The 23,691-nt window shown below is 45.2% G+C and overlaps 7 non-coding genes across 7 annotated transcripts; all 7 read left to right on the top strand.

Moving 5' to 3' along the window:
• The first annotated feature begins 1,423 nt into the window (after window positions 1-1,423).
• On the top strand, window positions 1,424-1,505 carry trnal-cag (transfer RNA leucine (anticodon CAG)). Its single transcript has one exon. It is a non-coding gene; the product is annotated as a tRNA-Leu (tRNA).
• A 3,285-nt stretch (window positions 1,506-4,790) lies between these two features.
• On the top strand, window positions 4,791-4,872 carry trnal-cag (transfer RNA leucine (anticodon CAG)). The gene has a single exon. It is a non-coding gene; the product is annotated as a tRNA-Leu (tRNA).
• Window positions 4,873-8,157: 3,285 nt separating this feature from the next.
• On the top strand, window positions 8,158-8,239 carry trnal-cag (transfer RNA leucine (anticodon CAG)). The gene has a single exon. It is a non-coding gene; the product is annotated as a tRNA-Leu (tRNA).
• Window positions 8,240-11,524: 3,285 nt separating this feature from the next.
• On the top strand, window positions 11,525-11,606 carry trnal-cag (transfer RNA leucine (anticodon CAG)). Its single transcript has one exon. It is a non-coding gene; the product is annotated as a tRNA-Leu (tRNA).
• Window positions 11,607-14,890: 3,284 nt separating this feature from the next.
• On the top strand, window positions 14,891-14,972 carry trnal-cag (transfer RNA leucine (anticodon CAG)). The gene has a single exon. It is a non-coding gene; the product is annotated as a tRNA-Leu (tRNA).
• Window positions 14,973-18,256: 3,284 nt separating this feature from the next.
• trnal-cag (transfer RNA leucine (anticodon CAG)) lies at window positions 18,257-18,338 on the top strand. The gene has a single exon. It is a non-coding gene; the product is annotated as a tRNA-Leu (tRNA).
• Window positions 18,339-21,623: 3,285 nt separating this feature from the next.
• Window positions 21,624-21,705, top strand: trnal-cag (transfer RNA leucine (anticodon CAG)). The gene has a single exon. It is a non-coding gene; the product is annotated as a tRNA-Leu (tRNA).
• Window positions 21,706-23,691: the final 1,986 nt, after the last annotated feature.

The following is a 23,691-nucleotide window of genomic DNA, read 5'->3' on the forward strand; positions in this document are numbered from 1 at the left end:
ATTTGCATTCCTTGCGCAGGCGGCTCGGTTCAAAGACAGGAAAGAAGCAGATGCTTTGGTGTCACAGCGCACCACGAATTCCTGAACTTGTCTGTCTGTCAAATGTACCCCAAGGTCGTCTCAGAAAGACCTCATTTGGAAGCTGTCAATCGTTATTCGACGTGCGGGAATTGGCACCAGATGTCCTGAATCATGTTTTGGAGCAATTCGCACGTTAGTGGCTCATTCAATCAGCAACAGCAATGAAAGAAATTCCACTCTCAGAGGAACCTTTCGACTTGCGCATTCATAGCGTCGCTAGTATTAAGGTCCGCCCCGAGATCTAAGTCATGTTGGAACTGAAACGGAGGAATCGACAGAGAGGCGACAGAATGACATCGCATCCATTTGGTTTTCTTTAAATCACTGACGAGCAGGAAAATGTAAACGGGGAGGGCGAGTGGAGAAGTGAGGCAGTTGCAGCTCTAGTGAAATTCCTTCTTTGTGATTCACTCAGCAGCCAGAGACGTGAAGGTGACTCAGGCGTGAGAGTTCTTCACATCGAGAACAAAAAGCACTCAAGGGCAGTTAGCACCTCTTCTGGAGTGGGGTGTGCGGTGAGGTAATTACCTTGTGACTTCTGTTACTATGTTCAGAAACTGGCTTTTATATTGAGGTGAACAGAAACTGCATTTCTAAAAAGCACCATGGAATTTCACAAAATTTATTGAGTCTCTTCTCGTCGATTCCCACACAGGTTTCCAACTCAGTTTTTTATCCATGTGGCTCATGTCCAGGAGTGAACATCTCTGCAGCAAATTGCACGGTTAAGGTAAAAGGCAATGAAAGTGGCATCTCGAACTGTCTCCGAGGTCAGAACATCCTCACAATGTGATCTGTCGTTCTCGGATTGTAATGCTACCTCCGGTTTTAGGGTGGAGAACATTCTTTGGGACTCTTATTCTGAAAAAAAAACAGACACAGTGACTGAAACTATGCTGCACGGTATGATGTGGAACACGGCCTGCTCAGGTTTGTGCATTTTCCCTGTAGTCCGGTGTGTTTCGTGTTCCGTGTAAACGTGAAAGTCGTCCTGTTTCGAGCAATGTGTGAAATTATTTAGCAAAGCAAGAATGGAAATTCCAGTAATGTCAAGCAGCTCATGGTTATTTGACGAAATCATAAGCGAACCCATATTCTCACGCACTCACAGATACATTTGTACCTGAAAAGAGTCTGAGAAGAGTGACTCAGCTTACCATTGATTTTTGTCTGGATTGATGGGCTATCAATATCTGCTGCGAAATTTTCATTGCAGCGGGTCACATCCCAGCAGCTGTGCGAGTTCGAGAGGAATCATGGAACTCTTTTGATGTGACTTTGCATCTGTGCTCATGCACGAGCACAATTGGAAATACAAGAAAATGAGGCGGCCGGGCCGGCTGGTAGTGTGGCCGAGCGGTCTAAGGCGCTGGATCCAGGTTCCAGTCTCGAAAGGGGCGTGGGTTCGAATCCCACCACTGCCATTTCTGCTAATCAACTCCAACGCTGCAGCTTGTTAACATGCTGTTTTGGGCCCACTGTATATTGATGTTGAAAACAAAAGTAAAATGGGTTTGCTTCCCAGGGAATTAACTGTGGTGTGGGATACTGCCAAATATTTCAAAATGTCTCTGCTGTCATGATCGTGTTCGCCTCCCGCGCGGAAAATCGCAAACAGTTCTGCCGTCCCAGGCCAGTTGTGCTTTTACTGGAACCGAATGCAGACTGTTATTTCATCGCTGTTGTGAAACGAAGTCCTACGGTGACTCTACTCGATGTTATTTGGGTTTCTAGCTTATGGGAAAATCGTTCCAATGAATTTCGATGTCATACCTTATTGAATTTCTCCCATTTCCTTCATTTCCGTCCTGGAAACATCGGAAGGGAAAGGTAATCTAATCGAGACTGTGATTGGTGAAATTCACTTTTTACGGCCAATTCTTATTATGTTCTTTCTTTCTCTCTTTTCAGCATTGTCTGGAAAGTGGTGGTGCACTAAGGCTGCAGTATGTTTGAAAGAGTAGTTTGGAAATGCCCTGTTGTTAGTTGTGAGATTACTTTATGACTCATGCCCTCGGACTGTATCACATTTAGCACTCATGCATCTCTGTGTCTGAAAATGAATGAGGTATGCCAGTTTTGTTTGTGTTCCGTGTTAAATGCTTTCTGCTTTGCGATTCGCTCAATACATTTCGATTTAACAGGGTTTCTGAGGTAACTTCCAGCAGCAAAAATCCTCAGCTGAGGATCTGGGAAAATTTCACCAAGTACGGTCAGTCGGAGCTAAAGTAAGGAAGTCGTTCGTGTCTGCAGTGTTTCACAATACTACCTTTCCCGTGAGCAGTCGAACAGACTAAATGATTGTGCCACAGACTGCGATGGCAAACTCCGCTAAAAAGTAATCCTTTAAAGCCGGTGGAAGCAACACGACGTTATTGGGGTACACCGTGGAAAAAGATACTTCGGTGGACCTCGTCCATGCTCACCCCATAGCCAAAATTCAACAAGTCCCGTTCCCCAGCATTTGGCCCCAATCCCTCTAAACGCATCTTATCCAGAAACTCACCCGATTACTTTTGCAATTTTATGAGTGTAATAGCCTGCTCCACTTCCTCTGGTAGATCATTCCAAACACGCACAACCTTCTTTGTGGGAAATGTGCCTCAGGTCCTTTCTCACTTTCAGCCCACTCACCTTAAAGCTATGCTGTCGAGTTTTCAACTCACACCAACTTGGGTAAAACACGTAAATACTCAGTTTACCAGCCTTCCATAAGGTCATGTCGCAGCTGTTACGCTGCAGGGAAAGTCGTCCCAACCTATTCCACCTCGCCCTACGGTACAAACATCGACGACATCTTTGTCTATATTTTGTCATCAATTTAAAGTGTCTTTTTTTTACGTTTTCAAGATGTCAATTGCGCTGGACAACAACGAGATATTGGAAACAGAAAGGTGAAACGTAGAACGGATTCAACTTCCAGTGCTGGACGCCACGGAGCCGCCGCACAGGCGGCTGCGGCTTGTTTCTGTAGTGTAGTGGTCATCACTTTCGCCTAACACGCGAAAGGTTCCCCAGTTCGAAACTGGGCAGAAACTGCTTTGTTCTTCAACTGCAGCCTTTTTCATGGACAAGAGCTGAGCTTTCTTGCTTGGTTTCGCATCTGCAAACCTGCCTTAGAATTTGCTTGAACAAATCTACTCTCGTAGTGAAATGTAATGCAATTCCATTTAATTACAGTGCAAAGCGTTGTTAAGTTTTTCTCCAACCTGGTTCTAATCATATGCCATTCTGTTTGAGAGTGTAGTTACCGCCTTCTGATCCTTCCACGAAAAGCAGTACCGCATTTGCATTCCTTGCGCAGGCGGCTCGGTTCAAAGACAGGAAAGAAGCAGATGCTTTGGTGTCACAGCGCACCACGAATTCCTGAACTTGTCTGTCTGTCAAATGTACCCCAAGGTCGTCTCAGAAAGACCTCATTTGGAAGCTGTCAATCGTTATTCGACGTGCGGGAATTGGCACCAGATGTCCTGAATCATGTTTTGGAGCAATTCGCACGTTAGTGGCTCATTCAATCAGCAACAGCAATGAAAGAAATTCCACTCTCAGAGGAACCTTTCGACTTGCGCATTCATAGCGTCGCTAGTATTAAGGTCCGCCCCGAGATCTAAGTCATGTTGGAACTGAAACGGAGGAATCGACAGAGAGGCGACAGAATGACATCGCATCCATTTGGTTTTCTTTAAATCACTGACGAGCAGGAAAACGTAAACGGGGAGGGCGAGTGGAGAAGTGAGGCAGTTGCAGCTCTAGTGAAATTCCTTCTTTGTGATTCACTCAGCAGCCAGAGACGTGAAGGTGACTCAGGCGTGAGAGTTCTTCACATCGAGAACAAAAAGCACTCAAGGGCAGTTAGCACCTCTTCTGGAGAGGGGTGTGCGGTGAGGTAATTACCTTGTGACTTCTGTTACTATGTTCAGAAACTGGCTTTTATATTGAGGTGAACAGAAACTGCATTTCTAAAAAGCACCATGGAATTTCACAAAATTTATTGAGTCTCTTCTCGTCGATTCCCACACAGGTTTCCAACTCAGTTTTTTATCCATGTGGCTCATGTCCAGGAGTGAACATCTCTGCAGCAAATTGCACGGTTAAGGTAAAAGGCAATGAAAGTGGCATCTCGAACTGTCTCCGAGGTCAGAACATCCTCACAATGTGATCTGTCGTTCTCGGATTGTAATGCTACCTCCGGTTTTAGGGTGGAGAACATTCTTTGGGACTCTTATTCTGAAAAAAAAAACAGACACAGTGACTGAAACTATGCTGCACGGTATGATGTGGAACACGGCCTGCTCAGGTTTGTGCATTTTCCCTGTAGTCCGGTGTGTTTCGTGTTCCGTGTAAACGTGAAAGTCGTCCTGTTTCGAGCAATGTGTGAAATTATTTAGCAAAGCAAGAATGGAAATTCCAGTAATGTCAAGCAGCTCATGGTTATTTGACGAAATCATAAGCGAACCCATATTCTCACGCACTCACAGATACATTTGTACCTGAAAAGAGTCTGAGAAGAGTGACTCAGCTTACCATTGATTTTTGTCTGGATTGATGGGCTATCAATATCTGCTGCGAAATTTTCATTGCAGCGGGTCACATCCCAGCAGCTGTGCGAGTTCGAGAGGAATCATGGAACTCTTTTGATGTGACTTTGCATCTGTGCTCATGCACGAGCACAATTGGAAATACAAGAAAATGAGGCGGCCGGGCCGGCTGGTAGTGTGGCCGAGCGGTCTAAGGCGCTGGATCCAGGTTCCAGTCTCGAAAGGGGCGTGGGTTCGAATCCCACCACTGCCATTTCTGCTAATCAACTCCAACGCTGCAGCTTGTTAACATGCTGTTTTGGGCCCACTGTATATTGATGTTGAAAACAAAAGTAAAATGGGTTTGCTTCCCAGGGAATTAACTGTGGTGTGGGATACCGCCAAATATTTCAAAATGTCTCTGCTGTCATGATCGTGTTCGCCTCCCGCGCGGAAAATCGCAAACAGTTCTGCCGTCCCAGGCCAGTTGTGCTTTTACTGGAACCGAATGCAGACTGTTATTTCATCGCTGTTGTGAAACGAAGTCCTACGGTGACTCTACTCGATGTTATTTGGGTTTCTAGCTTATGGGAAAATCGTTCCAATGAATTTCGATGTCATACCTTATTGAATTTCTCCCATTTCCTTCATTTCCGTCCTGGAAACATCGGAAGGGAAAGGTAATCTAATCGAGACTGTGATTGGTGAAATTCACTTTTTACGGCCAATTCTTATTATGTTCTTTCTTTCTCTCTTTTCAGCATTGTCTGGAAAGTGGTGGTGCACTAAGGCTGCAGTATGTTTGAAAGAGTAGTTTGGAAATGCCCTGTTGTTAGTTGTGAGATTACTTTATGACTCATGCCCTCGGACTGTATCACATTTAGCACTCATGCATCTCTGTGTCTGAAAATGAATGAGGTATGCCAGTTTTGTTTGTGTTCCGTGTTAAATGCTTTCTGCTTTGCGATTCGCTCAATACATTTCGATTTAACAGGGTTTCTGAGGTAACTTCCAGCAGCAAAAATCCTCAGCTGAGGATCTGGGAAAATTTCACCAAGTACGGTCAGTCGGAGCTAAAGTAAGGAAGTCGTTCGTGTCTGCAGTGTTTCACAATACTACCTTTCCCGTGAGCAGTCGAACAGACTAAATGATTGTGCCACAGACTGCGATGGCAAACTCCGCTAAAAAGTAATCCTTTAAAGCCGGTGGAAGCAACACGACGTTATTGGGGTACACCGTGGAAAAAGATACTTCGGTGGACCTCGTCCATGCTCACCCCATAGCCAAAATTCAACAAGTCCCGTTCCCCAGCATTTGGCCCCAATCCCTCTAAACGCATCTTATCCAGAAACTCACCCGATTACTTTTGCAATTTTATGAGTGTAATAGCCTGCTCCACTTCCTCTGGTAGATCATTCCAAACACGCACAACCTTCTTTGTGGGAAATGTGCCTCAGGTCCTTTCTCACTTTCAGCCCACTCACCTTAAAGCTATGCTGTCGAGTTTTCAACTCACACCAACTTGGGTAAAACACGTAAATACTCAGTTTACCAGCCTTCCATAAGGTCATGTCGCAGCTGTTACGCTGCAGGGAAAGTCGTCCCAACCTATTCCACCTCGCCCTACGGTACAAACATCGACGACATCTTTGTCTATATTTTGTCATCAATTTAAAGTGTCTTTTTTTTACGTTTTCAAGATGTCAATTGCGCTGGACAACAACGAGATATTGGAAACAGAAAGGTGAAACGTAGAACGGATTCAACTTCCAGTGCTGGACGCCACGGAGCCGCCGCACAGGCGGCTGCGGCTTGTTTCTGTAGTGTAGTGGTCATCACTTTCGCCTAACACGCGAAAGGTTCCCCAGTTCGAAACTGGGCAGAAACTGCTTTGTTCTTCAACTGCAGCCTTTTTCATGGACAAGAGCTGAGCTTTCTTGCTTGGTTTCGCATCTGCAAACCTGCCTTAGAATTTGCTTGAACAAATCTACTCTCGTAGTGAAATGTAATGCAATTCCATTTAATTACAGTGCAAAGCGTTGTTAAGTTTTTCTCCAACCTGGTTCTAATCATATGCCATTCTGTTTGAGAGTGTAGTTACCGCCTTCTGATCCTTCCACGAAAAGCAGTACCGCATTTGCATTCCTTGCGCAGGCGGCTCGGTTCAAAGACAGGAAAGAAGCAGATGCTTTGGTGTCACAGCGCACCACGAATTCCTGAACTTGTCTGTCTGTCAAATGTACCCCAAGGTCGTCTCAGAAAGACCTCATTTGGAAGCTGTCAATCGTTATTCGACGTGCGGGAATTGGCACCAGATGTCCTGAATCATGTTTTGGAGCAATTCGCACGTTAGTGGCTCATTCAATCAGCAACAGCAATGAAAGAAATTCCACTCTCAGAGGAACCTTTCGACTTGCGCATTCATAGCGTCGCTAGTATTAAGGTCCGCCCCGAGATCTAAGTCATGTTGGAACTGAAACGGAGGAATCGACAGAGAGGCGACAGAATGACATCGCATCCATTTGGTTTTCTTTAAATCACTGACGAGCAGGAAAACGTAAACGGGGAGGGCGAGTGGAGAAGTGAGGCAGTTGCAGCTCTAGTGAAATTCCTTCTTTGTGATTCACTCAGCAGCCAGAGACGTGAAGGTGACTCAGGCGTGAGAGTTCTTCACATCGAGAACAAAAAGCACTCAAGGGCAGTTAGCACCTCTTCTGGAGAGGGGTGTGCGGTGAGGTAATTACCTTGTGACTTCTGTTACTATGTTCAGAAACTGGCTTTTATATTGAGGTGAACAGAAACTGCATTTCTAAAAAGCACCATGGAATTTCACAAAATTTATTGAGTCTCTTCTCGTCGATTCCCACACAGGTTTCCAACTCAGTTTTTTATCCATGTGGCTCATGTCCAGGAGTGAACATCTCTGCAGCAAATTGCACGGTTAAGGTAAAAGGCAATGAAAGTGGCATCTCGAACTGTCTCCGAGGTCAGAACATCCTCACAATGTGATCTGTCGTTCTCGGATTGTAATGCTACCTCCGGTTTTAGGGTGGAGAACATTCTTTGGGACTCTTATTCTGAAAAAAAAAACAGACACAGTGACTGAAACTATGCTGCACGGTATGATGTGGAACACGGCCTGCTCAGGTTTGTGCATTTTCCCTGTAGTCCGGTGTGTTTCGTGTTCCGTGTAAACGTGAAAGTCGTCCTGTTTCGAGCAATGTGTGAAATTATTTAGCAAAGCAAGAATGGAAATTCCAGTAATGTCAAGCAGCTCATGGTTATTTGACGAAATCATAAGCGAACCCATATTCTCACGCACTCACAGATACATTTGTACCTGAAAAGAGTCTGAGAAGAGTGACTCAGCTTACCATTGATTTTTGTCTGGATTGATGGGCTATCAATATCTGCTGCGAAATTTTCATTGCAGCGGGTCACATCCCAGCAGCTGTGCGAGTTCGAGAGGAATCATGGAACTCTTTTGATGTGACTTTGCATCTGTGCTCATGCACGAGCACAATTGGAAATACAAGAAAATGAGGCGGCCGGGCCGGCTGGTAGTGTGGCCGAGCGGTCTAAGGCGCTGGATCCAGGTTCCAGTCTCGAAAGGGGCGTGGGTTCGAATCCCACCACTGCCATTTCTGCTAATCAACTCCAACGCTGCAGCTTGTTAACATGCTGTTTTGGGCCCACTGTATATTGATGTTGAAAACAAAAGTAAAATGGGTTTGCTTCCCAGGGAATTAACTGTGGTGTGGGATACTGCCAAATATTTCAAAATGTCTCTGCTGTCATGATCGTGTTCGCCTCCCGCGCGGAAAATCGCAAACAGTTCTGCCGTCCCAGGCCAGTTGTGCTTTTACTGGAACCGAATGCAGACTGTTATTTCATCGCTGTTGTGAAACGAAGTCCTACGGTGACTCTACTCGATGTTATTTGGGTTTCTAGCTTATGGGAAAATCGTTCCAATGAATTTCGATGTCATACCTTATTGAATTTCTCCCATTTCCTTCATTTCCGTCCTGGAAACATCGGAAGGGAAAGGTAATCTAATCGAGACTGTGATTGGTGAAATTCACTTTTTACGGCCAATTCTTATTATGTTCTTTCTTTCTCTCTTTTCAGCATTGTCTGGAAAGTGGTGGTGCACTAAGGCTGCAGTATGTTTGAAAGAGTAGTTTGGAAATGCCCTGTTGTTAGTTGTGAGATTACTTTATGACTCATGCCCTCGGACTGTATCACATTTAGCACTCATGCATCTCTGTGTCTGAAAATGAATGAGGTATGCCAGTTTTGTTTGTGTTCCGTGTTAAATGCTTTCTGCTTTGCGATTCGCTCAATACATTTCGATTTAACAGGGTTTCTGAGGTAACTTCCAGCAGCAAAAATCCTCAGCTGAGGATCTGGGAAAATTTCACCAAGTACGGTCAGTCGGAGCTAAAGTAAGGAAGTCGTTCGTGTCTGCAGTGTTTCACAATACTACCTTTCCCGTGAGCAGTCGAACAGACTAAATGATTGTGCCACAGACTGCGATGGCAAACTCCGCTAAAAAGTAATCCTTTAAAGCCGGTGGAAGCAACACGACGTTATTGGGGTACACCGTGGAAAAAGATACTTCGGTGGACCTCGTCCATGCTCACCCCATAGCCAAAATTCAACAAGTCCCGTTCCCCAGCATTTGGCCCCAATCCCTCTAAACGCATCTTATCCAGAAACTCACCCGATTACTTTTGCAATTTTATGAGTGTAATAGCCTGCTCCACTTCCTCTGGTAGATCATTCCAAACACGCACAACCTTCTTTGTGGGAAATGTGCCTCAGGTCCTTTCTCACTTTCAGCCCACTCACCTTAAAGCTATGCTGTCGAGTTTTCAACTCACACCAACTTGGGTAAAACACGTAAATACTCAGTTTACCAGCCTTCCATAAGGTCATGTCGCAGCTGTTACGCTGCAGGGAAAGTCGTCCCAACCTATTCCACCTCGCCCTACGGTACAAACATCGACGACATCTTTGTCTATATTTTGTCATCAATTTAAAGTGTCTTTTTTTTACGTTTTCAAGATGTCAATTGCGCTGGACAACAACGAGATATTGGAAACAGAAAGGTGAAACGTAGAACGGATTCAACTTCCAGTGCTGGACGCCACGGAGCCGCCGCACAGGCGGCTGCGGCTTGTTTCTGTAGTGTAGTGGTCATCACTTTCGCCTAACACGCGAAAGGTTCCCCAGTTCGAAACTGGGCAGAAACTGCTTTGTTCTTCAACTGCAGCCTTTTTCATGGACAAGAGCTGAGCTTTCTTGCTTGGTTTCGCATCTGCAAACCTGCCTTAGAATTTGCTTGAACAAATCTACTCTCGTAGTGAAATGTAATGCAATTCCATTTAATTACAGTGCAAAGCGTTGTTAAGTTTTTCTCCAACCTGGTTCTAATCATATGCCATTCTGTTTGAGAGTGTAGTTACCGCCTTCTGATCCTTCCACGAAAAGCAGTACCGCATTTGCATTCCTTGCGCAGGCGGCTCGGTTCAAAGACAGGAAAGAAGCAGATGCTTTGGTGTCACAGCGCACCACGAATTCCTGAACTTGTCTGTCTGTCAAATGTACCCCAAGGTCGTCTCAGAAAGACCTCATTTGGAAGCTGTCAATCGTTATTCGACGTGCGGGAATTGGCACCAGATGTCCTGAATCATGTTTTGGAGCAATTCGCACGTTAGTGGCTCATTCAATCAGCAACAGCAATGAAAGAAATTCCACTCTCAGAGGAACCTTTCGACTTGCGCATTCATAGCGTCGCTAGTATTAAGGTCCGCCCCGAGATCTAAGTCATGTTGGAACTGAAACGGAGGAATCGACAGAGAGGCGACAGAATGACATCGCATCCATTTGGTTTTCTTTAAATCACTGACGAGCAGGAAAACGTAAACGGGGAGGGCGAGTGGAGAAGTGAGGCAGTTGCAGCTCTAGTGAAATTCCTTCTTTGTGATTCACTCAGCAGCCAGAGACGTGAAGGTGACTCAGGCGTGAGAGTTCTTCACATCGAGAACAAAAAGCACTCAAGGGCAGTTAGCACCTCTTCTGGAGAGGGGTGTGCGGTGAGGTAATTACCTTGTGACTTCTGTTACTATGTTCAGAAACTGGCTTTTATATTGAGGTGAACAGAAACTGCATTTCTAAAAAGCACCACGGAATTTCACAAAATTTATTGAGTCTCTTCTCGTCGATTCCCACACAGGTTTCCAACTCAGTTTTTTATCCATGTGGCTCATGTCCAGGAGTGAACATCTCTGCAGCAAATTGCACGGTTAAGGTAAAAGGCAATGAAAGTGGCATCTCGAACTGTCTCCGAGGTCAGAACATCCTCACAATGTGATCTGTCGTTCTCGGATTGTAATGCTACCTCCGGTTTTAGGGTGGAGAACATTCTTTGGGACTCTTATTCTGAAAAAAAAAACAGACACAGTGACTGAAACTATGCTGCACGGTATGATGTGGAACACGGCCTGCTCAGGTTTGTGCATTTTCCCTGTAGTCCGGTGTGTTTCGTGTTCCGTGTAAACGTGAAAGTCGTCCTGTTTCGAGCAATGTGTGAAATTATTTAGCAAAGCAAGAATGGAAATTCCAGTAATGTCAAGCAGCTCATGGTTATTTGACGAAATCATAAGCGAACCCATATTCTCACGCACTCACAGATACATTTGTACCTGAAAAGAGTCTGAGAAGAGTGACTCAGCTTACCATTGATTTTTGTCTGGATTGATGGGCTATCAATATCTGCTGCGAAATTTTCATTGCAGCGGGTCACATCCCAGCAGCTGTGCGAGTTCGAGAGGAATCATGGAACTCTTTTGATGTGACTTTGCATCTGTGCTCATGCACGAGCACAATTGGAAATACAAGAAAATGAGGCGGCCGGGCCGGCTGGTAGTGTGGCCGAGCGGTCTAAGGCGCTGGATCCAGGTTCCAGTCTCGAAAGGGGCGTGGGTTCGAATCCCACCACTGCCATTTCTGCTAATCAACTCCAACGCTGCAGCTTGTTAACATGCTGTTTTGGGCCCACTGTATATTGATGTTGAAAACAAAAGTAAAATGGGTTTGCTTCCCAGGGAATTAACTGTGGTGTGGGATACCGCCAAATATTTCAAAATGTCTCTGCTGTCATGATCGTGTTCGCCTCCCGCGCGGAAAATCGCAAACAGTTCTGCCGTCCCAGGCCAGTTGTGCTTTTACTGGAACCGAATGCAGACTGTTATTTCATCGCTGTTGTGAAACGAAGTCCTACGGTGACTCTACTCGATGTTATTTGGGTTTCTAGCTTATGGGAAAATCGTTCCAATGAATTTCGATGTCATACCTTATTGAATTTCTCCCATTTCCTTCATTTCCGTCCTGGAAACATCGGAAGGGAAAGGTAATCTAATCGAGACTGTGATTGGTGAAATTCACTTTTTACGGCCAATTCTTATTATGTTCTTTCTTTCTCTCTTTTCAGCATTGTCTGGAAAGTGGTGGTGCACTAAGGCTGCAGTATGTTTGAAAGAGTAGTTTGGAAATGCCCTGTTGTTAGTTGTGAGATTACTTTATGACTCATGCCCTCGGACTGTATCACATTTAGCACTCATGCATCTCTGTGTCTGAAAATGAATGAGGTATGCCAGTTTTGTTTGTGTTCCGTGTTAAATGCTTTCTGCTTTGCGATTCGCTCAATACATTTCGATTTAACAGGGTTTCTGAGGTAACTTCCAGCAGCAAAAATCCTCAGCTGAGGATCTGGGAAAATTTCACCAAGTACGGTCAGTCGGAGCTAAAGTAAGGAAGTCGTTCGTGTCTGCAGTGTTTCACAATACTACCTTTCCCGTGAGCAGTCGAACAGACTAAATGATTGTGCCACAGACTGCGATGGCAAACTCCGCTAAAAAGTAATCCTTTAAAGCCGGTGGAAGCAACACGACGTTATTGGGGTACACCGTGGAAAAAGATACTTCGGTGGACCTCGTCCATGCTCACCCCATAGCCAAAATTCAACAAGTCCCGTTCCCCAGCATTTGGCCCCAATCCCTCTAAACGCATCTTATCCAGAAACTCACCCGATTACTTTTGCAATTTTATGAGTGTAATAGCCTGCTCCACTTCCTCTGGTAGATCATTCCAAACACGCACAACCTTCTTTGTGGGAAATGTGCCTCAGGTCCTTTCTCACTTTCAGCCCACTCACCTTAAAGCTATGCTGTCGAGTTTTCAACTCACACCAACTTGGGTAAAACACGTAAATACTCAGTTTACCAGCCTTCCATAAGGTCATGTCGCAGCTGTTACGCTGCAGGGAAAGTCGTCCCAACCTATTCCACCTCGCCCTACGGTACAAACATCGACGACATCTTTGTCTATATTTTGTCATCAATTTAAAGTGTCTTTTTTTTACGTTTTCAAGATGTCAATTGCGCTGGACAACAACGAGATATTGGAAACAGAAAGGTGAAACGTAGAACGGATTCAACTTCCAGTGCTGGACGCCACGGAGCCGCCGCACAGGCGGCTGCGGCTTGTTTCTGTAGTGTAGTGGTCATCACTTTCGCCTAACACGCGAAAGGTTCCCCAGTTCGAAACTGGGCAGAAACTGCTTTGTTCTTCAACTGCAGCCTTTTTCATGGACAAGAGCTGAGCTTTCTTGCTTGGTTTCGCATCTGCAAACCTGCCTTAGAATTTGCTTGAACAAATCTACTCTCGTAGTGAAATGTAATGCAATTCCATTTAATTACAGTGCAAAGCGTTGTTAAGTTTTTCTCCAACCTGGTTCTAATCATATGCCATTCTGTTTGAGAGTGTAGTTACCGCCTTCTGATCCTTCCACGAAAAGCAGTACCGCATTTGCATTCCTTGCGCAGGCGGCTCGGTTCAAAGACAGGAAAGAAGCAGATGCTTTGGTGTCACAGCGCACCACGAATTCCTGAACTTGTCTGTCTGTCAAATGTACCCCAAGGTCGTCTCAGAAAGACCTCATTTGGAAGCTGTCAATCGTTATTCGACGTGCGGGAATTGGCACCAGATGTCCTGAATCATGTTTTGGAGCAATTCGCACGTTAGTGGCTCATTCAATCAGCAACAGCAATGAAAGAAATTCCACTCTCAGAGGAACCTTTCGACTTGCGCATTCATAGCGTCGCTAGTATTAAGGTCCGCCCCGAGATCTAAGTCATGTTGGAACTGAAACGGAGGAATCGACAGAGAGGCGACAGAATGACATCGCATCCATTTGGTTTTCTTTAAATCACTGACGAGCAGGAAAACGTAAACGGGGAGGGCGAGTGGAGAAGTGAGGCAGTTGCAGCTCTAGTGAAATTCCTTCTTTGTGATTCACTCAGCAGCCAGAGACGTGAAGGTGACTCAGGCGTGAGAGTTCTTCACATCGAGAACAAAAAGCACTCAAGGGCAGTTAGCACCTCTTCTGGAGTGGGGTGTGCGGTGAGGTAATTACCTTGTGACTTCTGTTACTATGTTCAGAAACTGGCTTTTATATTGAGGTGAACAGAAACTGCATTTCTAAAAAGCACCATGGAATTTCACAAAATTTATTGAGTCTCTTCTCGTCGATTCCCACACAGGTTTCCAACTCAGTTTTTTATCCATGTGGCTCATGTCCAGGAGTGAACATCTCTGCAGCAAATTGCACGGTTAAGGTAAAAGGCAATGAAAGTGGCATCTCGAACTGTCTCCGAGGTCAGAACATCCTCACAATGTGATCTGTCGTTCTCGGATTGTAATGCTACCTCCGGTTTTAGGGTGGAGAACATTCTTTGGGACTCTTATTCTGAAAAAAAAACAGACACAGTGACTGAAACTATGCTGCACGGTATGATGTGGAACACGGCCTGCTCAGGTTTGTGCATTTTCCCTGTAGTCCGGTGTGTTTCGTGTTCCGTGTAAACGTGAAAGTCGTCCTGTTTCGAGCAATGTGTGAAATTATTTAGCAAAGCAAGAATGGAAATTCCAGTAATGTCAAGCAGCTCATGGTTATTTGACGAAATCATAAGCGAACCCATATTCTCACGCACTCACAGATACATTTGTACCTGAAAAGAGTCTGAGAAGAGTGACTCAGCTTACCATTGATTTTTGTCTGGATTGATGGGCTATCAATATCTGCTGCGAAATTTTCATTGCAGCGGGTCACATCCCAGCAGCTGTGCGAGTTCGAGAGGAATCATGGAACTCTTTTGATGTGACTTTGCATCTGTGCTCATGCACGAGCACAATTGGAAATACAAGAAAATGAGGCGGCCGGGCCGGCTGGTAGTGTGGCCGAGCGGTCTAAGGCGCTGGATCCAGGTTCCAGTCTCGAAAGGGGCGTGGGTTCGAATCCCACCACTGCCATTTCTGCTAATCAACTCCAACGCTGCAGCTTGTTAACATGCTGTTTTGGGCCCACTGTATATTGATGTTGAAAACAAAAGTAAAATGGGTTTGCTTCCCAGGGAATTAACTGTGGTGTGGGATACCGCCAAATATTTCAAAATGTCTCTGCTGTCATGATCGTGTTCGCCTCCCGCGCGGAAAATCGCAAACAGTTCTGCCGTCCCAGGCCAGTTGTGCTTTTACTGGAACCGAATGCAGACTGTTATTTCATCGCTGTTGTGAAACGAAGTCCTACGGTGACTCTACTCGATGTTATTTGGGTTTCTAGCTTATGGGAAAATCGTTCCAATGAATTTCGATGTCATACCTTATTGAATTTCTCCCATTTCCTTCATTTCCGTCCTGGAAACATCGGAAGGGAAAGGTAATCTAATCGAGACTGTGATTGGTGAAATTCACTTTTTACGGCCAATTCTTATTATGTTCTTTCTTTCTCTCTTTTCAGCATTGTCTGGAAAGTGGTGGTGCACTAAGGCTGCAGTATGTTTGAAAGAGTAGTTTGGAAATGCCCTGTTGTTAGTTGTGAGATTACTTTATGACTCATGCCCTCGGACTGTATCACATTTAGCACTCATGCATCTCTGTGTCTGAAAATGAATGAGGTATGCCAGTTTTGTTTGTGTTCCGTGTTAAATGCTTTCTGCTTTGCGATTCGCTCAATACATTTCGATTTAACAGGGTTTCTGAGGTAACTTCCAGCAGCAAAAATCCTCAGCTGAGGATCTGGGAAAATTTCACCAAGTACGGTCAGTCGGAGCTAAAGTAAGGAAGTCGTTCGTGTCTGCAGTGTTTCACAATACTACCTTTCCCGTGAGCAGTCGAACAGACTAAATGATTGTGCCACAGACTGCGATGGCAAACTCCGCTAAAAAGTAATCCTTTAAAGCCGGTGGAAGCAACACGACGTTATTGGGGTACACCGTGGAAAAAGATACTTCGGTGGACCTCGTCCATGCTCACCCCATAGCCAAAATTCAACAAGTCCCGTTCCCCAGCATTTGGCCCCAATCCCTCTAAACGCATCTTATCCAGAAACTCACCCGATTACTTTTGCAATTTTATGAGTGTAATAGCCTGCTCCACTTCCTCTGGTAGATCATTCCAAACACGCACAACCTTCTTTGTGGGAAATGTGCCTCAGGTCCTTTCTCACTTTCAGCCCACTCACCTTAAAGCTATGCTGTCGAGTTTTCAACTCACACCAACTTGGGTAAAACACGTAAATACTCAGTTTACCAGCCTTCCATAAGGTCATGTCGCAGCTGTTACGCTGCAGGGAAAGTCGTCCCAACCTATTCCACCTCGCCCTACGGTACAAACATCGACGACATCTTTGTCTATATTTTGTCATCAATTTAAAGTGTCTTTTTTTTACGTTTTCAAGATGTCAATTGCGCTGGACAACAACGAGATATTGGAAACAGAAAGGTGAAACGTAGAACGGATTCAACTTCCAGTGCTGGACGCCACGGAGCCGCCGCACAGGCGGCTGCGGCTTGTTTCTGTAGTGTAGTGGTCATCACTTTCGCCTAACACGCGAAAGGTTCCCCAGTTCGAAACTGGGCAGAAACTGCTTTGTTCTTCAACTGCAGCCTTTTTCATGGACAAGAGCTGAGCTTTCTTGCTTGGTTTCGCATCTGCAAACCTGCCTTAGAATTTGCTTGAACAAATCTACTCTCGTAGTGAAATGTAATGCAATTCCATTTAATTACAGTGCAAAGCGTTGTTAAGTTTTTCTCCAACCTGGTTCTAATCATATGCCATTCTGTTTGAGAGTGTAGTTACCGCCTTCTGATCCTTCCACGAAAAGCAGTACCGCATTTGCATTCCTTGCGCAGGCGGCTCGGTTCAAAGACAGGAAAGAAGCAGATGCTTTGGTGTCACAGCGCACCACGAATTCCTGAACTTGTCTGTCTGTCAAATGTACCCCAAGGTCGTCTCAGAAAGACCTCATTTGGAAGCTGTCAATCGTTATTCGACGTGCGGGAATTGGCACCAGATGTCCTGAATCATGTTTTGGAGCAATTCGCACGTTAGTGGCTCATTCAATCAGCAACAGCAATGAAAGAAATTCCACTCTCAGAGGAACCTTTCGACTTGCGCATTCATAGCGTCGCTAGTATTAAGGTCCGCCCCGAGATCTAAGTCATGTTGGAACTGAAACGGAGGAATCGACAGAGAGGCGACAGAATGACATCGCATCCATTTGGTTTTCTTTAAATCACTGACGAGCAGGAAAATGTAAACGGGGAGGGCGAGTGGAGAAGTGAGGCAGTTGCAGCTCTAGTGAAATTCCTTCTTTGTGATTCACTCAGCAGCCAGAGACGTGAAGGTGACTCAGGCGTGAGAGTTCTTCACATCGAGAACAAAAAGCACTCAAGGGCAGTTAGCACCTCTTCTGGAGTGGGGTGTGCGGTGAGGTAATTACCTTGTGACTTCTGTTACTATGTTCAGAAACTGGCTTTTATATTGAGGTGAACAGAAACTGCATTTCTAAAAAGCACCATGGAATTTCACAAAATTTATTGAGTCTCTTCTCGTCGATTCCCACACAGGTTTCCAACTCAGTTTTTTATCCATGTGGCTCATGTCCAGGAGTGAACATCTCTGCAGCAAATTGCACGGTTAAGGTAAAAGGCAATGAAAGTGGCATCTCGAACTGTCTCCGAGGTCAGAACATCCTCACAATGTGATCTGTCGTTCTCGGATTGTAATGCTACCTCCGGTTTTAGGGTGGAGAACATTCTTTGGGACTCTTATTCTGAAAAAAAAACAGACACAGTGACTGAAACTATGCTGCACGGTATGATGTGGAACACGGCCTGCTCAGGTTTGTGCATTTTCCCTGTAGTCCGGTGTGTTTCGTGTTCCGTGTAAACGTGAAAGTCGTCCTGTTTCGAGCAATGTGTGAAATTATTTAGCAAAGCAAGAATGGAAATTCCAGTAATGTCAAGCAGCTCATGGTTATTTGACGAAATCATAAGCGAACCCATATTCTCACGCACTCACAGATACATTTGTACCTGAAAAGAGTCTGAGAAGAGTGACTCAGCTTACCATTGATTTTTGTCTGGATTGATGGGCTATCAATATCTGCTGCGAAATTTTCATTGCAGCGGGTCACATCCCAGCAGCTGTGCGAGTTCGAGAGGAATCATGGAACTCTTTTGATGTGACTTTGCATCTGTGCTCATGCACGAGCACAATTGGAAATACAAGAAAATGAGGCGGCCGGGCCGGCTGGTAGTGTGGCCGAGCGGTCTAAGGCGCTGGATCCAGGTTCCAGTCTCGAAAGGGGCGTGGGTTCGAATCCCACCACTGCCATTTCTGCTAATCAACTCCAACGCTGCAGCTTGTTAACATGCTGTTTTGGGCCCACTGTATATTGATGTTGAAAACAAAAGTAAAATGGGTTTGCTTCCCAGGGAATTAACTGTGGTGTGGGATACTGCCAAATATTTCAAAATGTCTCTGCTGTCATGATCGTGTTCGCCTCCCGCGCGGAAAATCGCAAACAGTTCTGCCGTCCCAGGCCAGTTGTGCTTTTACTGGAACCGAATGCAGACTGTTATTTCATCGCTGTTGTGAAACGAAGTCCTACGGTGACTCTACTCGATGTTATTTGGGTTTCTAGCTTATGGGAAAATCGTTCCAATGAATTTCGATGTCATACCTTATTGAATTTCTCCCATTTCCTTCATTTCCGTCCTGGAAACATCGGAAGGGAAAGGTAATCTAATCGAGACTGTGATTGGTGAAATTCACTTTTTACGGCCAATTCTTATTATGTTCTTTCTTTCTCTCTTTTCAGCATTGTCTGGAAAGTGGTGGTGCACTAAGGCTGCAGTATGTTTGAAAGAGTAGTTTGGAAATGCCCTGTTGTTAGTTGTGAGATTACTTTATGACTCATGCCCTCGGACTGTATCACATTTAGCACTCATGCATCTCTGTGTCTGAAAATGAATGAGGTATGCCAGTTTTGTTTGTGTTCCGTGTTAAATGCTTTCTGCTTTGCGATTCGCTCAATACATTTCGATTTAACAGGGTTTCTGAGGTAACTTCCAGCAGCAAAAATCCTCAGCTGAGGATCTGGGAAAATTTCACCAAGTACGGTCAGTCGGAGCTAAAGTAAGGAAGTCGTTCGTGTCTGCAGTGTTTCACAATACTACCTTTCCCGTGAGCAGTCGAACAGACTAAATGATTGTGCCACAGACTGCGATGGCAAACTCCGCTAAAAAGTAATCCTTTAAAGCCGGTGGAAGCAACACGACGTTATTGGGGTACACCGTGGAAAAAGATACTTCGGTGGACCTCGTCCATGCTCACCCCATAGCCAAAATTCAACAAGTCCCGTTCCCCAGCATTTGGCCCCAATCCCTCTAAACGCATCTTATCCAGAAACTCACCCGATTACTTTTGCAATTTTATGAGTGTAATAGCCTGCTCCACTTCCTCTGGTAGATCATTCCAAACACGCACAACCTTCTTTGTGGGAAATGTGCCTCAGGTCCTTTCTCACTTTCAGCCCACTCACCTTAAAGCTATGCTGTCGAGTTTTCAACTCACACCAACTTGGGTAAAACACGTAAATACTCAGTTTACCAGCCTTCCATAAGGTCATGTCGCAGCTGTTACGCTGCAGGGAAAGTCGTCCCAACCTATTCCACCTCGCCCTACGGTACAAACATCGACGACATCTTTGTCTATATTTTGTCATCAATTTAAAGTGTCTTTTTTTTACGTTTTCAAGATGTCAATTGCGCTGGACAACAACGAGATATTGGAAACAGAAAGGTGAAACGTAGAACGGATTCAACTTCCAGTGCTGGACGCCACGGAGCCGCCGCACAGGCGGCTGCGGCTTGTTTCTGTAGTGTAGTGGTCATCACTTTCGCCTAACACGCGAAAGGTTCCCCAGTTCGAAACTGGGCAGAAACTGCTTTGTTCTTCAACTGCAGCCTTTTTCATGGACAAGAGCTGAGCTTTCTTGCTTGGTTTCGCATCTGCAAACCTGCCTTAGAATTTGCTTGAACAAATCTACTCTCGTAGTGAAATGTAATGCAATTCCATTTAATTACAGTGCAAAGCGTTGTTAAGTTTTTCTCCAACCTGGTTCTAATCATATGCCATTCTGTTTGAGAGTGTAGTTACCGCCTTCTGATCCTTCCACGAAAAGCAGTACCGCATTTGCATTCCTTGCGCAGGCGGCTCGGTTCAAAGACAGGAAAGAAGCAGATGCTTTGGTGTCACAGCGCACCACGAATTCCTGAACTTGTCTGTCTGTCAAATGTACCCCAAGGTCGTCTCAGAAAGACCTCATTTGGAAGCTGTCAATCGTTATTCGACGTGCGGGAATTGGCACCAGATGTCCTGAATCATGTTTTGGAGCAATTCGCACGTTAGTGGCTCATTCAATCAGCAACAGCAATGAAAGAAATTCCACTCTCAGAGGAACCTTTCGACTTGCGCATTCATAGCGTCGCTAGTATTAAGGTCCGCCCCGAGATCTAAGTCATGTTGGAACTGAAACGGAGGAATCGACAGAGAGGCGACAGAATGACATCGCATCCATTTGGTTTTCTTTAAATCACTGACGAGCAGGAAAACGTAAACGGGGAGGGCGAGTGGAGAAGTGAGGCAGTTGCAGCTCTAGTGAAATTCCTTCTTTGTGATTCACTCAGCAGCCAGAGACGTGAAGGTGACTCAGGCGTGAGAGTTCTTCACATCGAGAACAAAAAGCACTCAAGGGCAGTTAGCACCTCTTCTGGAGAGGGGTGTGCGGTGAGGTAATTACCTTGTGACTTCTGTTACTATGTTCAGAAACTGGCTTTTATATTGAGGTGAACAGAAACTGCATTTCTAAAAAGCACCATGGAATTTCACAAAATTTATTGAGTCTCTTCTCGTCGATTCCCACACAGGTTTCCAACTCAGTTTTTTATCCATGTGGCTCATGTCCAGGAGTGAACATCTCTGCAGCAAATTGCACGGTTAAGGTAAAAGGCAATGAAAGTGGCATCTCGAACTGTCTCCGAGGTCAGAACATCCTCACAATGTGATCTGTCGTTCTCGGATTGTAATGCTACCTCCGGTTTTAGGGTGGAGAACATTCTTTGGGACTCTTATTCTGAAAAAAAAAACAGACACAGTGACTGAAACTATGCTGCACGGTATGATGTGGAACACGGCCTGCTCAGGTTTGTGCATTTTCCCTGTAGTCCGGTGTGTTTCGTGTTCCGTGTAAACGTGAAAGTCGTCCTGTTTCGAGCAATGTGTGAAATTATTTAGCAAAGCAAGAATGGAAATTCCAGTAATGTCAAGCAGCTCATGGTTATTTGACGAAATCATAAGCGAACCCATATTCTCACGCACTCACAGATACATTTGTACCTGAAAAGAGTCTGAGAAGAGTGACTCAGCTTACCATTGATTTTTGTCTGGATTGATGGGCTATCAATATCTGCTGCGAAATTTTCATTGCAGCGGGTCACATCCCAGCAGCTGTGCGAGTTCGAGAGGAATCATGGAACTCTTTTGATGTGACTTTGCATCTGTGCTCATGCACGAGCACAATTGGAAATACAAGAAAATGAGGCGGCCGGGCCGGCTGGTAGTGTGGCCGAGCGGTCTAAGGCGCTGGATCCAGGTTCCAGTCTCGAAAGGGGCGTGGGTTCGAATCCCACCACTGCCATTTCTGCTAATCAACTCCAACGCTGCAGCTTGTTAACATGCTGTTTTGGGCCCACTGTATATTGATGTTGAAAACAAAAGTAAAATGGGTTTGCTTCCCAGGGAATTAACTGTGGTGTGGGATACTGCCAAATATTTCAAAATGTCTCTGCTGTCATGATCGTGTTCGCCTCCCGCGCGGAAAATCGCAAACAGTTCTGCCGTCCCAGGCCAGTTGTGCTTTTACTGGAACCGAATGCAGACTGTTATTTCATCGCTGTTGTGAAACGAAGTCCTACGGTGACTCTACTCGATGTTATTTGGGTTTCTAGCTTATGGGAAAATCGTTCCAATGAATTTCGATGTCATACCTTATTGAATTTCTCCCATTTCCTTCATTTCCGTCCTGGAAACATCGGAAGGGAAAGGTAATCTAATCGAGACTGTGATTGGTGAAATTCACTTTTTACGGCCAATTCTTATTATGTTCTTTCTTTCTCTCTTTTCAGCATTGTCTGGAAAGTGGTGGTGCACTAAGGCTGCAGTATGTTTGAAAGAGTAGTTTGGAAATGCCCTGTTGTTAGTTGTGAGATTACTTTATGACTCATGCCCTCGGACTGTATCACATTTAGCACTCATGCATCTCTGTGTCTGAAAATGAATGAGGTATGCCAGTTTTGTTTGTGTTCCGTGTTAAATGCTTTCTGCTTTGCGATTCGCTCAATACATTTCGATTTAACAGGGTTTCTGAGGTAACTTCCAGCAGCAAAAATCCTCAGCTGAGGATCTGGGAAAATTTCACCAAGTACGGTCAGTCGGAGCTAAAGTAAGGAAGTCGTTCGTGTCTGCAGTGTTTCACAATACTACCTTTCCCGTGAGCAGTCGAACAGACTAAATGATTGTGCCACAGACTGCGATGGCAAACTCCGCTAAAAAGTAATCCTTTAAAGCCGGTGGAAGCAACACGACGTTATTGGGGTACACCGTGGAAAAAGATACTTCGGTGGACCTCGTCCATGCTCACCCCATAGCCAAAATTCAACAAGTCCCGTTCCCCAGCATTTGGCCCCAATCCCTCTAAACGCATCTTATCCAGAAACTCACCCGATTACTTTTGCAATTTTATGAGTGTAATAGCCTGCTCCACTTCCTCTGGTAGATCATTCCAAACACGCACAACCTTCTTTGTGGGAAATGTGCCTCAGGTCCTTTCTCACTTTCAGCCCACTCACCTTAAAGCTATGCTGTCGAGTTTTCAACTCACACCAACTTGGGTAAAACACGTAAATACTCAGTTTACCAGCCTTCCATAAGGTCATGTCGCAGCTGTTACGCTGCAGGGAAAGTCGTCCCAACCTATTCCACCTCGCCCTACGGTACAAACATCGACGACATCTTTGTCTATATTTTGTCATCAATTTAAAGTGTCTTTTTTTTACGTTTTCAAGATGTCAATTGCGCTGGACAACAACGAGATATTGGAAACAGAAAGGTGAAACGTAGAACGGATTCAACTTCCAGTGCTGGACGCCACGGAGCCGCCGCACAGGCGGCTGCGGCTTGTTTCTGTAGTGTAGTGGTCATCACTTTCGCCTAACACGCGAAAGGTTCCCCAGTTCGAAACTGGGCAGAAACTGCTTTGTTCTTCAACTGCAGCCTTTTTCATGGACAAGAGCTGAGCTTTCTTGCTTGGTTTCGCATCTGCAAACCTGCCTTAGAATTTGCTTGAACAAATCTACTCTCGTAGTGAAATGTAATGCAATTCCATTTAATTACAGTGCAAAGCGTTGTTAAGTTTTTCTCCAACCTGGTTCTAATCATATGCCATTCTGTTTGAGAGTGTAGTTACCGCCTTCTGATCCTTCCACGAAAAGCAGTACCGCATTTGCATTCCTTGCGCAGGCGGCTCGGTTCAAAGACAGGAAAGAAGCAGATGCTTTGGTGTCACAGCGCACCACGAATTCCTGAACTTGTCTGTCTGTCAAATGTACCCCAAGGTCGTCTCAGA

Source organism: Chiloscyllium plagiosum, unplaced genomic scaffold (genome assembly GCF_037043375.1).
Source record: "Chiloscyllium plagiosum isolate Xiang-an unplaced genomic scaffold, Cpla_swu_hap1 HiC_scaffold_38, whole genome shotgun sequence".
In the NCBI taxonomy this organism is placed as follows: Eukaryota; Metazoa; Chordata; class Chondrichthyes; order Orectolobiformes; family Hemiscylliidae; genus Chiloscyllium; species Chiloscyllium plagiosum.